The 14,749-nt window shown below is 41.4% G+C and overlaps 1 pseudogene; it reads left to right on the top strand.

Annotated features, from left to right (window-relative positions):
• The first annotated feature begins 11,216 nt into the window (after positions 1-11,216).
• LOC142447038 (large ribosomal subunit protein uL18 pseudogene) lies at positions 11,217-12,127 on the top strand (annotated as a pseudogene).
• Positions 12,128-14,749: the final 2,622 nt, after the last annotated feature.

Genomic DNA, 14,749 nt, shown 5'->3' with positions numbered 1-14,749 from the left:
TGGCTGGATGTCTAGTAGTCTTTTTGGTTCAGGGATGCTGTGTGGCTTTTAATTTTCATCTTCTTTTGGTACTTCCTGCATCCTTCAATATTTTACCCATGGAATCTTGCAATATTGCAGTTCCCGCCACCACTACCTCTTGCTCTGAAACAATTACATGGAAAAGCTTTAGGTGAGTAGGAGAAAAATGTGAAACGCAACCAAAAGTCCTAAATGAGGCCAAGCTTACTTGTGGCCTTTTGCCACCCTTCATGCCTGGCACTGAACTCACCCTCCTGTTAGGACTCACAGCCGCTGGAGATCCAAAAGGCAGTATTTATCCACGGCACACTTTAGAGTGCTAGCAGAGAAGAGAAATCAGAAAAGAAAACACGGGCGGGAAGGGAAATAAGTGATGATATGCTGAAGCAATTGCAATCAATGGTGTGGAACAAAATGTGTATGAACTGTTAAATGTAGAAGTGATGATCTTCTTTGTCAACCTTCACCTAATTCACAAGGCCAACTTGAACTATAAAATTATAAATAGCAGAGATTTTTAAACAAGTCTCTACTGGAGCTATGTACAGCAGGTTGTTGTTAGGCGTCATCAAGTCAGTTCCAACCGGAAGCGATGAAATGCACCACAGACTGAAACACGGCATGGTCCTGCACCATCTCCACAAATGCTCCTGTGTGTGAGCCCATTGTCACCACCCTCGTGCCATTCCAGCTACTTGAGAGCCTTCCTCATCTTCACTGTCCCTTTGCTTTACCAAACATCACGTCCTCCCTAAAGACTGGTCTCTTCTGACCACATGCCCGACGTATGTGAGACGGAGCCTTGCCACCCTCGCCTCTCAGGAGCACTCTGGGGGTACTTCATCCAAGACAGATCTGTTAGTCCTTTCGCTAGCCCTGGTGTTTTCAATACCATCCAGAGCTTTGAAATATTTCAGATATATGGCATAACCAGTGGTGTATTTTAGTTCTCAAGAAAATACAACATCTAATTATTTCCTCCATAATCTAAAACAAAACAAAAGCACAGTTGGGACTCCAAAGGAGTCTTAAATCAATTATTTCGCACCTGTGTCACATCAAGAGAGCAACATCGACGATTTGCAATCCAGTGCTCTCTAGCTTTATGCAGACTGACTAGGTTCTGACTCTGCAGGGTTAAGAAATAAAACAAATGACCATGATATACATCTGTCTACGTATGGAATTGCTTCCTGATCTCATGGGAGGGAATGATGTCTCTTTCACGACCGCTCAAGTCTCAAATCCAGGGGAGCATTGATGCAGACTGACTAATGCCTTATATGCCAGTAGGGAAAAAATGGCCTTCTTGTGACTGCATTGTTTTCTCTGGAGTGTGACAGCCATGTGGGTGTGACAAGCATGCCCATCATATTTGCTGCATTGTTCAGCTGCTTTGGGGAAGGGCAAGGAAAGAATTAATGGCTTGACAATTGTGTCCTTCTTGGGCTACAGTCCTCTGAGAGTTCGACCAGGGCGATCTTTCAGTCCTGCGAGTGACAGTCTCGATTGAATTAGCTTTGGTTCTTCCATCACTAATTAGATGGCACAGTCAGCCGGCTTCGGGGCACAAAGACATCGATTCAGTTCCTGTGATAAGCCTAATGAAGTGCCTTCACCATGTTGCAGGATGCCGATTCTCTAAAATTGCCCTGAAATGCTAAGCTTAAGAAATATCAGAGCCACATAATCCATTGACAGACACACAGAAAACAAGGAAAAAGTTCCACTGAGATTTTTAAAGGCAATGCTTAAATTTCCTCCACCCTGGGTTTGAAAGTGACCTTGAGATAGCAACTAATTCATCTCTTGGTTTCCACGGTGGATTTTAATTAAACCACCCGCAGGAGTCCTAAACATATAAATACGCAACTTCGTTCTCACACATCCAACTATTTAGCAACCTTCACTACCTCATTCGTATGAAGTATGACTTTTATTCATCATGGAATGGCACCCTTTTGCCCAAAGATGGCCTTGAGCCAAGAAACTTCCATGTTATATTGGCGACCAGATAGGTTCAAATAGAAGAAAATTAATGGCGCACTATGAAATTCTCACTTCAAACTTGTATTTATAAGGTGCTATATATTTGGCAGAGCGTCTTCACATTCAGTTTCTCATCAGATGGAGACAGCAGTGAAACTCAGGCACCTGGAACAACGGGCTGGAGAAAACCATTAAGAAGGACACATTTAGGGGAGATGAGGAGATAGGGTACAGATTCACAGCCTCTGAAGAGATGCAGGGAATCTTAAATTTTATCAAGTTCATCCTCCCACGCCCATAAGAATTATTATTGTTATGTCTGAGTAATATTTGGCCAGCTTCTGCTTGCATATTTCCAATGCAAGGACACATCTGAGGTTAGAAGGCAGCTCTGTCCGTCACAGAACAGCTCCATCTGTTAGACTCTGCCTTGTTATATTTAGTCAAAATCTCCCTCCTGAAACGCTTTCCATTTCTGCAGTTGCCTTTGGTGACATGAAAACACAGTCTGTTTTCTTATTTATATTACAGTTATTCAAAACTTGAGGACTGAAAATATGTCCCCGTCATGCAAGTCTCTCCATGTCAAATAATCCAGCTTGTGGAGCTCCTGCCCTGCTGCTCAGGTTTCTGGTACCTTCTTTACATATGCAAAGCAACCCACCAGGTGCCTCTGAGTAGAGTCCTGCTCTTGATGACCCCACATGTGCCAGGGTAGAACTGTACTCTGTCGAGTTTCAAAGGGTTGGTTTTGCAAATATACGTGACTAGGTCTTTCTTCGGAGATGCCTTGAGGTGGTATTGAACCTCCTTCGGTTATGAATGGGATGTGTGAACTCTCTGCACACTCAGGGACTCCAGATAATACAGGGGACCCCTGAACAATGTTGGCGTTAGGAGCACCAAGTGTGGTGCAGTAAACAAATCCACACATAATGGTTGATGCTCCCAAACTTAACTGTGGATCGCCCACTGCTGGTCTTACCAATAACACAAAGAATTGTGTGGTAATCTGTATGTGGTCCATCCTGGACCCAATAAACCTGCATTTTCAATGTAAGATGAGAAGCTGTTTCACTACCAAGTGCAAGGTTTCGAGACACGGTGGGTGAGGCTTTGGACTGCTTACTGCAAACATGGTGGTGGGTCCAACGCTCCACCTTTTCCAGCTGTTTGCTTCTATGAAGATTGAGTCTCTGATCCCTGTGTCTCACTATGAGTCGGAAGCCAGTGGACTTGTTTTATTTATTTTTGGTAGTTTTACTTTTATAAAAATGAAATTGTTTTACTTTTGTTTGTTTTGGTTTTTTAGCTACACTGATGGCTTCACAATTTTTCTTTGCTCACCATAGTCCTTATACTGGATCCATTTATCTTGAAGTTGCAGGCAAATGCAGCTGCCAGCCTCAGTCTATAATTCAATTTTTTTATAATGTCATGACTTTTCTGGGGAGCATTTCCAGCATCACTAGCGGCTCTTTGTATGTGTCCCATCGTTTTATTCAAGGTTTGAGGTATTGCATTAAGGACAATGCAAATATATGAGAACCTGGAGAGATCACTTTTTATAGAGTGCAAAATGTTTTGGAGGTTAGCTGCTCATGAACAGATGATTAGCCTCACACACTGCTAAAGAAAAAAATCACATATATGACTGCTGGACAATTCAAACCCATGTTGCTAAAGAGCCAAGCACACCTACTGCCTTTGGATCGATTCCAACTCTTAGCGACCTTATAGGAAAGAGTAGAAAGTTCCTAAAGCTATAATTTTCTAGCATTATCTACTTTGCTATATACTATCATTGTATTAAGTCCCTTAATATTGTTTTACCAAAACATGCATTTTCCTTAGAGCTAGCATCTACTAAACTTATAGTTAAAGATAAGATCCATAGACTGTCACACCCACTGTTGCTTAGCTGACTTGTTTCATCTCACCATTTTGTATTGGTACCTGACAACAATATATGAGACCATACTTACCAGTATTAAAAGTTCCACAGGAAAGGACTTTCCTACTGTGTTGGGATAATGTGGAAGCTTTATTTCATCAACCATCTTATTAGATGTCTTTCTCACCTGAACTCATATTAAAAATCGATGAGCATGTCTCTTTTTTATTTAAGAAAGGACTGAAAACGTTGACTCAAACTGTGCTCAGGGCACAGCAGAGCAGCCCCGGTTGTGTGGTTATGCATGGACTGCTAATCGTGGTCAGCAGGACACTACCGGTCCCCTCACGGGGGATCGACGAGGCTTTCTACTCACATAAGGATCTGCAGTCTCAGGAACCCACAGAAGCAGTTCTACCCCGTTCTGTCGGGTTGCCATCAGTCGGAATCAACTCCATGGCAGCGGGTTTTGCTTTAAAGGCCCCACACAGAAGCATAATTTTAGAAATAACCTTCTTGGAAATGTGTTTGAGTTTTATAAGTGTTTCTTGGGGATCTACCATGTGTTGGAAACTACCTTGGGTTAGGAGCCAGAAATACCAACAGGGACGAGGAGACCTCCCTGCCCTTGAAAAGGCCACGGCCAGAGATCACGTAAGGCTTTCTCTTACTGAGACTGAGGCTACCCTGCCTTCATTAGACTAATTATGGGCGCAGAGTCTCTGTCTGTACGCCAAGCGGCTGGTCTGCTTTGCCACCTAATTAGTGTTGAAAGAACCAACGCTAATTCAATCTCGTCTGTCTTTCTCTAGACTGAGGAATTAGCCCAGACATTGTGAGAACACAAGCCTAGCCTTGAAATTATTAGAAAGGACAACCAAAGCCACAGATTTTAAGAAATTTCTCCTGAGGAGTCTGTTGAATCAAAGAGCAAATGTGGCCTTCCAACATGTATACCTTGGAGGGAGATCAAACAAATTTATCAGATACGATGCACATGGCAACATCTTAGATGGATGGCATGCGCTAGTATTAAGCAAAACCCTGATTCCGGACCAATGTTTGCATTAGTGTGCTGAAATCTTAGAAGTGATCTGTTATTGTTCAGATGAGGCACATTTGAGATCACAAGCAAATTCAGATTAACATTAAAAAAAATCTAACTCTGTGTAAGAAAGACCTGAATAAAATTTCTAAAATTGATCAGTGCCTTGATTATTTGAAGTCACTCTGGTCTTACTCAGTTTTCAATTACTTGGACTCTGTTTCACCTCACAGACTCCCATGCCCTGCTGTATTTCAACTTTCATTGGCTTTCTTATTTGTCCTTAGATCTTCCAATAAGCTACACAATCACAGTTCTGAGTCCGTGTCGCTCGGAGCAGCCCTATAGACAGTACTGAACTGCCTCTGTGGGTTTCTGAGACAGTAAATCTCGACAGGGATATAGTCTCGTCTTTCTCCCATGGAGTGGTGAGTAGTTTCAAACAGTTGACCTTGTGGATAGCATCCCAATGCCAACAGAGCTCCTTAGGCACCAGCCTTCATTCAACAACCATTCAGCAAATGTTTATTAAATGCCGCTTGTGAGGCAGGACATCTCAAAATTTACAAGAAATAAGTAAATGAGTAAATCATCGACATAATTTTAGTCATTGATAAATGCTGCAAAAAAATAAAACACAGTAAAGCTGATGTGACAAAGGACTGGTCTTTCATTTATGACCAATCTTGTCAAATATTGAGGGAAGAAAGTTCTTGGCAAAGGCAGTGGAAAATGTGATTCTCTTCTGGGTGATGCAAATAATTAATGCCCTTGATTGCTAGCTGAACAGGAGGAGGTTCAAGTCCACCCAGAAGTGCTTGGCAGAAAAGCTTGGCCACTGTGAATTCTGGGGGTGAGGCAATGACAGCTGTCCTGACCTGACCTGGATCTAAATCAGACCACACTCGAACCCTTGACTCCAACTGCCAGATCCACTGGAACTTTATCAAAGTTATTTATCTGTCTAATTTTTAGCTAGACAACTTAGGTCTTTTACTTGGTTTGAACATTTTATCAATGGTATTTCCTACTCTCTTTTGCCCATTGCTTTTGAATTCATTTCCTAACTCCGAGTCTCCTTTTCAACACATATCCCCAAGTGCTCTTCTGTAGACCACCCCTACGCCTGGTCTTCCTCATGTGATTAGAATCCCGGGCTTTGCCTGGGTCTAGGGCTAGAGATTTTACTCTAGAAGCTATGTTATTCTGTGCTTTCCTTCTCACAGAACTGATCATGCCATAGTGGTATCATTCACAAACTATCGCCTCGTCCTTTTAACTGCTCTTGGAAGACAGAGACTGCATCTGCTACTGGCAGCTTAATCATCTGGTAGAGTACCCTGCAACTGCTGGGCCCTAGGACACCCGAGAATTGTATACACAAGTTTAGGAGTTTCAGATTCATGTTTTAAATTTACTTAATTTTGCTAAGTCATACTGCCATTTATTTTCAAGATATTTTTACTGATGATTATTTATTAATGACTGAGAGTATTCCAAGTGCCTATGTTATTTTCCCTATGTTAGATGTCATGATACATTTTACAATTGTTTTCTTATTTCCACAATATCCAAGATGACACTGACCAGCCAGTCTTACCAGACTACATAGAATTCAGTACTGCTTTGTGACATAAGGTCTGTATATATCCATACCCCACTTATCGACATGAATGGGTTTCTAAGACCAGGTCAATTTGATTTCTGTGTATTTGATCTGGAGAAGTCCATATGTTAGTTACCTTTGGTGTTGTTGAAAAAAGGTATTTGGGTGAAGTCATTGGTCTTACAAAATCCTATCTTGTGATTGCCAGCTTGGTTTTTCTTTTTTTATGTTTGGATTTCTTTGCATTTTGATTTAAAAAAATACTTTTATTGGGGGGCCCTTTTTAAATTTATTTTTTATTTTTAAATCATTTTATTAGGGGCACATACAACTCTTATCACAATCCATATATACATCACTTGTGTAAAGCACATCTGTACATTCATTGCCCTCATCATTCTCCAAACATTTGCTCTCCACTTAAGCCCCTGGCATCAGGCCCTCATTTTCCCCCTCCCTTCCAGCTCCCCGCTCCCTCATGAGCCTTTGATAATTTATAAATTATTATTGTGTCATATCTTGCCCTGTCCGACATCTCCCTTCACCCACTTTCCTGTTGTCCATCCCTCAGGGAGGAGGTCACATGTAGATCCTTGCAATCGGTTCCCTCTTTCCAATCCACTCACCCTCTACCCTCCTAGTATCGCCACTCACACCACTGGTCCTGAAGGGATCATCCGCCCTGGATTCCCTGTGTTTCCAGTTCCTGTCTGTACCAGTGTACATCCTCTGGTCTAGCCAGATTTGTAAGGTAGAATTCGGATCATGATAGTGGCGGGGAGGGGAAGCATTTAGGAACTAGAGGAAAGTTGTATTTTTCATTGTTGCTTTATTGCACTTTGGCTGGCTCGTCTCCTCCCCTAGACTCCTCTGCGAGGGGATCTCCAGTGGCCAATAAATGGGCTTTGGGTCTCCACTCTGCACTCCTCCCTTTATACTATGGTAAGATTTTTTTGTTCTGATGATGCCTGATACCTGATCCCTTCGACACCTCGTGATCACACAGGCTGGTGTGCTTCTTCCATGTGGGCTTTATTGCTTCTGAGCTAGAGGGCAGCTTGTTTACCTTCAAGCCTTTAAGACCTCAGATGCTATACCTTTTGATAGCCGGGCACCCTCAGCTTTCTTTGCCACATTTGTCTTCAGCGATTGTATCATGGAGGTGGGCACCCAATGATATGAATTTTTGTTCTTTGATGCCTGATAAATGATCCCTTCGGCACCTTGTGATCGCACAGGCTGGTGTGTTCTTCCATGTGGGCTTTGCTGCTTCTCAGATAGATGGCCGCTTGTTTACCCTCAAGCTTTTAAGACCCTTGTTTTTCAACTACTGTTTCTTCCTCTTTGTTTCCAACTTTTGCATTCCAATCATCAATAATTGTCAATCCATCTTGATTGCCTTTCGATCAATTGCAGACATTCATAGAATTCTTCAATGTATTAATCACTAACTTTAGTGGTTGGTGCTTTAGTTACTCTACGATGAAGTCTTTCCTGACACCCCCTCTGATCTTTTGTTTCTTTCTGCTAGTTTTTAATGACCTTTCACTTTCTTCATGAATGGTGTTCTTGATGCCTCGCACAGTGCATCAGATCTTCTGTCATCAGTGTTCAGCGCAGCAAATCTGTTCTTGAGATGTTCTTGAAATTCAAGTGGAATCATCTGAAGAACATGTTTTGGCTCTCATGGACTTATTTTAATTTTCTTCAGCTTCAACCTGAGCTTACGTATGAAAGATTGATGGTCTGTTCCAATCAGTCCCAGGCAGGCCTGGTTTTATCTATTTATATTGAGCTTCTCTATCATCTCTTTCCACAGATGCAGTCAATTTCATTTCTGGGTATTCCATCTTGAGAAGTCTATGTGGATAGTCACCTTTTGTGTTGTTGAAAAAGGTATTTTCAGTGAAGAAGTCATTATAAAGAAACACAATACAACTTAATTTAAAGAAAAATTAAAACCTTCCCAACTGGAGATTTCACCTTGCCTGGATTCACAATCAATGCTTATGTAAGCGACAGTCAAGAGATGAAAGAACACATTACCTTGGGTGAATCTGCTGCACAAGACCTCCTTAAAGTGTTGAAGGGCAAGGATGTTACTTTGAAGACTAAGATGCCCCTGATCCAAGTAATGATATATGCAGTTGTCTCATATGTATGTGAAAGGTGGGCATTGAATAAAGAAGACTGAAGAGAAATTGATGCATTTAAGAATGGCGCTGGCAAAGAAAACTGAAGGTACCCTGGATTGCCAAGAGAACAAACGAACCTGGCTCGGAACAAATACAGCCTGAATGCTTCTTAGAGGCGAATATGACCAGACATTATTTCATGTAGTTTGGAGATGTTATCAGGTGAGATCAGACCCTGGAAAAGGACAGGATGCTTGGTACAATAGAGTGGCAGCAAAAAAGAGGCAGGTCCTCCACCATATGAATTGACATGTAGCTGCAACAATGGCCTCAAATATAAGAACTATTATGAGGATGTCCCAGGACGAAGCAGTGCTTTGTTCTGTTGTACATAGGGGTGCTCAGGAGTCAAAACCCACTTGCTGGTACCTAATAACAAGTGAGGTTTACATATCAGATCATTATTTTTACATTTAATAACTTAGGACAACTTGTCAAACCTCCAGTGGTTTGTGCTGCTTCCACACACCCACCCACCCCCAACACCCTCTTGCATGTTATTCCCCCCTTCACCAAGTTAACACCTGTGTACCTTCAATAACATTGTTTTCCCTGCTCTTGTATTCCTGGTAATGACAAGAAATAGCCTCTTCTGATTTGAAAAACTTTTCTTGAATTTCTTTTTAATTTCAGTGGTTTCATACAATATTTGTCCTTTTGTGACTCACTAAATTCATTCCAGGTAATATCCTCACATCTATCCATATCATGAGAGGTTATGGATCCGTTGAGGTTTCTATATCAATCGATCCATGTTAGCTTAGGTAGGGAGAGTGGTTGTAGACTTTTGTCCATGTTGTCTAGGGTTTCAAATTTTTGGAGTACAATCCTTCATAATATTGTGTTACTTCTTTTTTTAAAATTTTAGTTGGCTTCATTGTGATGTTGTCCATATTGTCCATTTTTATTCTTTATTTCAAGGAGTTTTAACTTTTAATTCTTTATTTCTTCCATTACACAGTAATTTTAGAGTAGGGTGTTTTTCAATCTCTGTTCACTTGATTTTTACCTTTGATTTTCCAATTTTGAATTTTACAGCATTATGGTATGAGAAGATGGCTTGTAATACCTTAGTGTTTCAAATTTTATTAAGGCTTGTTTTGTGGTCTAACATATGGTCTATTCTGGATAATATTCCACGTGTACTGTCATTGTTGAGTTTATTTCTATCCTTCCTTGAGGTTGGTGTATTGAAGTCACTATTACTGTACTATGGTTTTGATTCTTCTAGTCAATTCTCTAGGAGTTTGGTTAATGTATTTTGATGATTTTTCATAGGGTGATATTTAATCATTATCCAATGTCCATCTTTGTCTCTCATGATGGATTTGTAGTCTGTATTTTATCAGAAATTAATGTTGCTACTCCTGCTTTTTAATTGCTATTAGCTTGATATATGTTTTCAATTCTTTAGTTTTTAGTCTATTTTGTCTTGATTGGTGCATTTAGCTTATTTACGTTCAGTGTCATTATTGACAGGTATGAATTTGTTGTTGTCATTTTAGTTTTTGCATGCGTGTATGACAATATTGGTTTCTTTATTTTTCATAATTGTGTATGCTGAATTAATTTTGTTTGTGGATTTTCTTGTCATTTTTTTCTTTGCTGTTATTATACTTTAATTTGATTTTTGGAGGACCCCCCCCCCCGAGCCTCTGTATCTTTTCCAACTTCTCTTTTAGCCAATAATTCTTCTAAAACTTCACTTTTGATGGTTTTACATTAGAATTCAAATTGCCTCAGGAGAGGTTATGCATTGAACCTTGTTCATACTGAGGTTTAAGTGGCTACCATCAGATTTTTTTTCCCTCTGAGGACATGTTAGTAGCTTAGAAATAACTGAACAGTAAGGGAGAAGAAAAGAAACGAAAAGAATCATGGAAAGGACATCACTACGGAGAAACTTAACACACTAGTTAGTTCTATTCTGCAACAGCACGGGTCTGCCGCGAGTTGGAATTGACTTAACAGTGCTGACTTTTTAGTTTGGACAGCGGAGTGTATCACAAAAGAGGCTGTCTCGCTAAATTTAGCAATTCTGCAGGACTTGATCTCCCCAGCTGGCTCGAGGCTCATGTCTAAGCCCTACAGACTGTGTCCCTCTCTCCCTGCTCTCTGCAGTTAGGGTTCAGATTCAGTGTTGCTAAGTCCTTTAGCAACGTGTTGGTGCCATATTATGAAACATGGGTAAATAAACCCTTTGTCTCCTCGAGAATTCAGAGTGAAATGTCCTCAGTTGATTGATTTGGAGAATACCAGTAATTCTGAGCAGTCATTCATCAGTAGTGGGAAAAATGAGATCAACTGTTTAATTACTGAAGGATACCCAACAGAATATTTAAAGATGTCTTATAAGAATCACCAAGCAGACATACTGTGCCTGCGCACAGGCCTCGGCCTTTTCCCACCCCCTGTAGAGCCGCTCGCCCTGTTGGTCTGTGGCGATCCGCGGACACTGCTCTCTTTCCCGCAGGATGGGGTTTGTTAAAGTTGTCAAGAACAAGGCCTACTTCAAGAGATACCAAGTGAAATTTAGAAGATGACGAGAGGGCAAAACTGATTATTATGCTCGAAAACGCTTGGTAATCCAAGATAAAAATAAGTACAATACACCCAAATACAGGATGATAGTTCATGTAACCAACAGGGATATCATCTGCCAGATCGCTTATGCCCGTATCGAAGGGGACATGATTGTCTGTGCAGCGAATGCTCACGAACTTCCCAAATACGGTGTGAAAGTCGGCCTGACCAATTACGCTGCAGCATATTGTACTGGCCTGCTGCTGGCCCGCAGGCTTCTTAATAGGTTTGGCATGGACAAAATCTATGAAGGCCAAGTGGAGGTAACTGGAGATGAATACAGTGTGGAAAGCATTGACGGTCAACCTGGTGCCTTCACCTGCTATCTGGATGCCGGCCTTGCCAGGACCACCACTGGAAATAAAGTGTTTGGGGCTCTGAAGGGGGCTGAGGACGGAGGGTTGTCTATCCCTCATAGTACCAAGCGATTCCCTGGTTATGATTCAGAAAGCAAGGAATTCAAAGCAGAGGTGCATCGAAAACACATCCTGGGTCAGAACGTCGCCGACTACATGCGCTACCTAATGGAAGAGGATGAAGATGCTTACAAGAAACAGTTCTCTCAATACATAAAGAACAACGTGACTCCTGACATGATGGAGGAGTTGTACAAGAAAACACATGCCACTATACGAGAGAACCCGGTCTATGAGAAGAAGCCTAAGAGAGATGTGAAGAAGAAGAGGTGGAATTGTCCCAAGATGTCTCTTGCCCAGAAGAAAGATTGGGTAGCTCAGAAGAAGGCAAGCTTCCTCAGAGCTCAGGAGCGGGTTGCAGAGAGCTAAGCCAAACCATAATTTTCCATGAGGTTATATTACATAAATACAATAAACTATTTCAAGCAACAACAACAAAAAAAGAATCACCAAGCATAATTTTACATTTCTCTATCCAAGCTTTGGCCAGTGTCAGATTTAACATGAAATTTCACAGGCATTTTTTTACTTTAAAGTCAGAGTAGGAGGGTTCAAAATTGTATGTGTTTGTAAATATTGAATAATTCAAATGCCTTTAAACCAGTTATCACTATGAATGCTGTGAGTGGAATGGGAAATCGAATTTAGAAGGGAAAGTAGAGAGTCCAACAAGAAAAAGAGAGAGCAAAAAGTGGGTAAATGACTGGAAATGGTTAGGAAGAAAGCAAATGGGAAGCTAAAGAGATAGTTTAGTCAGACTAATTTGGATGAAAACATCTGGGCTGATTATTGGAAAGAGGTTAACTCGAATCTTACTGAGTTGAAGCCATCTTATGGTGTTCCCATAAATAGGACTGTTCCATGGGCTTTTCAAGAAATGGATTCTTGGCCTTTCTCTCCAGGTGCTTGTGGGTGTACTTGGAAAAGCTAACCTTTTGGTTAGAAGACAAGTGTTTCATTTAGCGGCCAACTGCTCAATAAACACAGAAAGTACAGGCTTACTTTGGATTATTTACTAACCTGTACTAAGCATAGTGTCCCCTGGATTTTGTTACATGGTGTGAAACTGTTCACAACAGATTAGTAAGGATAACAGTCAACCTGTGCTTACCTTGCCGACGGAGCCCCCTGTCCTTATCAAGGACAGTACATTTGAAAGGGGCTCTCATTATGTAGTAAGGTGCTGTGGGGCTGGAGGGACAGGTGTCAGCCTGATCTCAAAGCAGAATCACATTTCATGGTCACAAAAAGTGAAACTGGAGTTAAACAAAAGTTTCATTGTGCCTACCTTGTTTGTTGGGTAATTGGACACTGGATTAACCCTTTATACTACCTAACAATTCATAGAAGTTAAATAAAAGTAGTTAACATAGAATCTAGTTGTTTGGTGCCTTCTCGTACATTCTTAACTCACAGTGACCTAGGTGTCCGAGGAGAACTGCCTCACAGGACTTCCTCGGCTAAACTCTTTGGGGATCAAGGGGCTCTGATAGGAGTGGTTAAAGCATGCAGCTACTGACCTAGAAGTCGGTCCTTCATACTCACTGGCCTCTCTGTAGGAGAAAGATGGGGTTGTGTGCTCCTGTAAGCCTTTACTGCCTTAGAGACCCAAATGGAGGCAGCTCAGTTCTGTCCTTCAGGATGGTTAGCAGTTAAAATCCTAAATGGGCTTAAAAAATCTTTATGAAAGCATTAAATGAAATCCTTTAGAACCAATGGGGGGACTCAAATGGCCAATCTTTCTGGTGAGCAACTGAGGACTTAACTGCTATACTACTCATGCTCCTTGCTGGGAGTTTAGGAGTTAAATAAGAGTAGTTAACATTTACTGAATAAATGCCACGTCTCAATCCTTTCAGACTATCCTCTCATCGAGTCACCTCCAATTCCCAAAAAGTAGGTGCTAGCTACTGTAACACCCATTCTGTAAGTAAAGAGGCTGTTTCAGAGATGTCAGGTAACTTGCCCACTCGCAGAGCAAAGGTGAAACTCGGTGACTGACTACTGAAGGAGTCATTTGTCATATGATTTTGCAGAAACACATGCGTTTCTGATTTCTCTGAAGGTGTGAATTTTAGCTTCTCTGATGTTTACATTGTAGCTTTCGTTTTCTCTCCTTCCTGAAATTATTATTATTTCTTCCTTTTAGTATGGTGTAGGTTCTGGATTTCATACTAGAGATTTCCACTTAGTCCTTAACCCCTCTGTATGCCATGCGACACGCCTGCCCTTAGTTAGACAAGTCATGGCCTAAGCCTTCAGAGTTAACTTTCCATCGAGGCGAAGTAAAAGAAAGAACATTCACTTAACCTTTTGGGACATGTGGGAGTCTCAGTTTTTCTTACGCAGGCTTTCCATTTTTCTTCCTATTTTAATGCCTCCCAGAACTCCACCTCCAGATGTACCTAAAGAATTTAATTTCCAAATTTACTTTTGTGAGGTGATGCAATCCGAATCTGGCTGCCCTCCGGGTCTGTTGACATTTCAGTGCAAACTATCTCCCCTGTAGGTCAGTGACCCCTCAGCTCTTAGCTCGTCACCCTCCACCATTTGCATGCTTTCTACTTCCCTTGGTTCGCATGGAGTCAGACCTTCAGCAAACTCCAGGTTTCTGGGAAAGTAGAGATAAACATGTGTGTTCAGTCTGCCATGCTGAGCCAGAAGAGGGTACAGGGTTTTCTCTCCCTGTAGATTGTGTGGTGCCTTCATACAGGACCGGTGGCTTCAATTGCTGGAATTCCACCAGTGAAAATATATCTGAGATACGGATGGGGGCTCATGGAACAAGTGAAGAAATGGATTGTTAAAAGTCAAGATTTAAAACCTTAATGAACCTTTAGATCTGTACTTCTTGAGGTGAGAGATATTGCCTTCTGGGAGGTGCTCGAATGATCTAATGGTGGGACACAGGGGCTACAAAAACAGTTATCTACTTTATTTTAGACGGTGAGCTACAGTACAAAAGGTTTTGATTACCAGAGGGGCGCTGACACTTTTTTT

The sequence above is a fragment of the Tenrec ecaudatus genome, chromosome 4, assembly GCF_050624435.1.
Source record: "Tenrec ecaudatus isolate mTenEca1 chromosome 4, mTenEca1.hap1, whole genome shotgun sequence".
Classification (NCBI taxonomy): domain Eukaryota; kingdom Metazoa; phylum Chordata; class Mammalia; order Afrosoricida; family Tenrecidae; genus Tenrec; species Tenrec ecaudatus.
The sequence above is the reverse complement of the archived record's forward strand: the minus strand, read 5'-3'. Positions and strand labels throughout refer to the sequence as shown.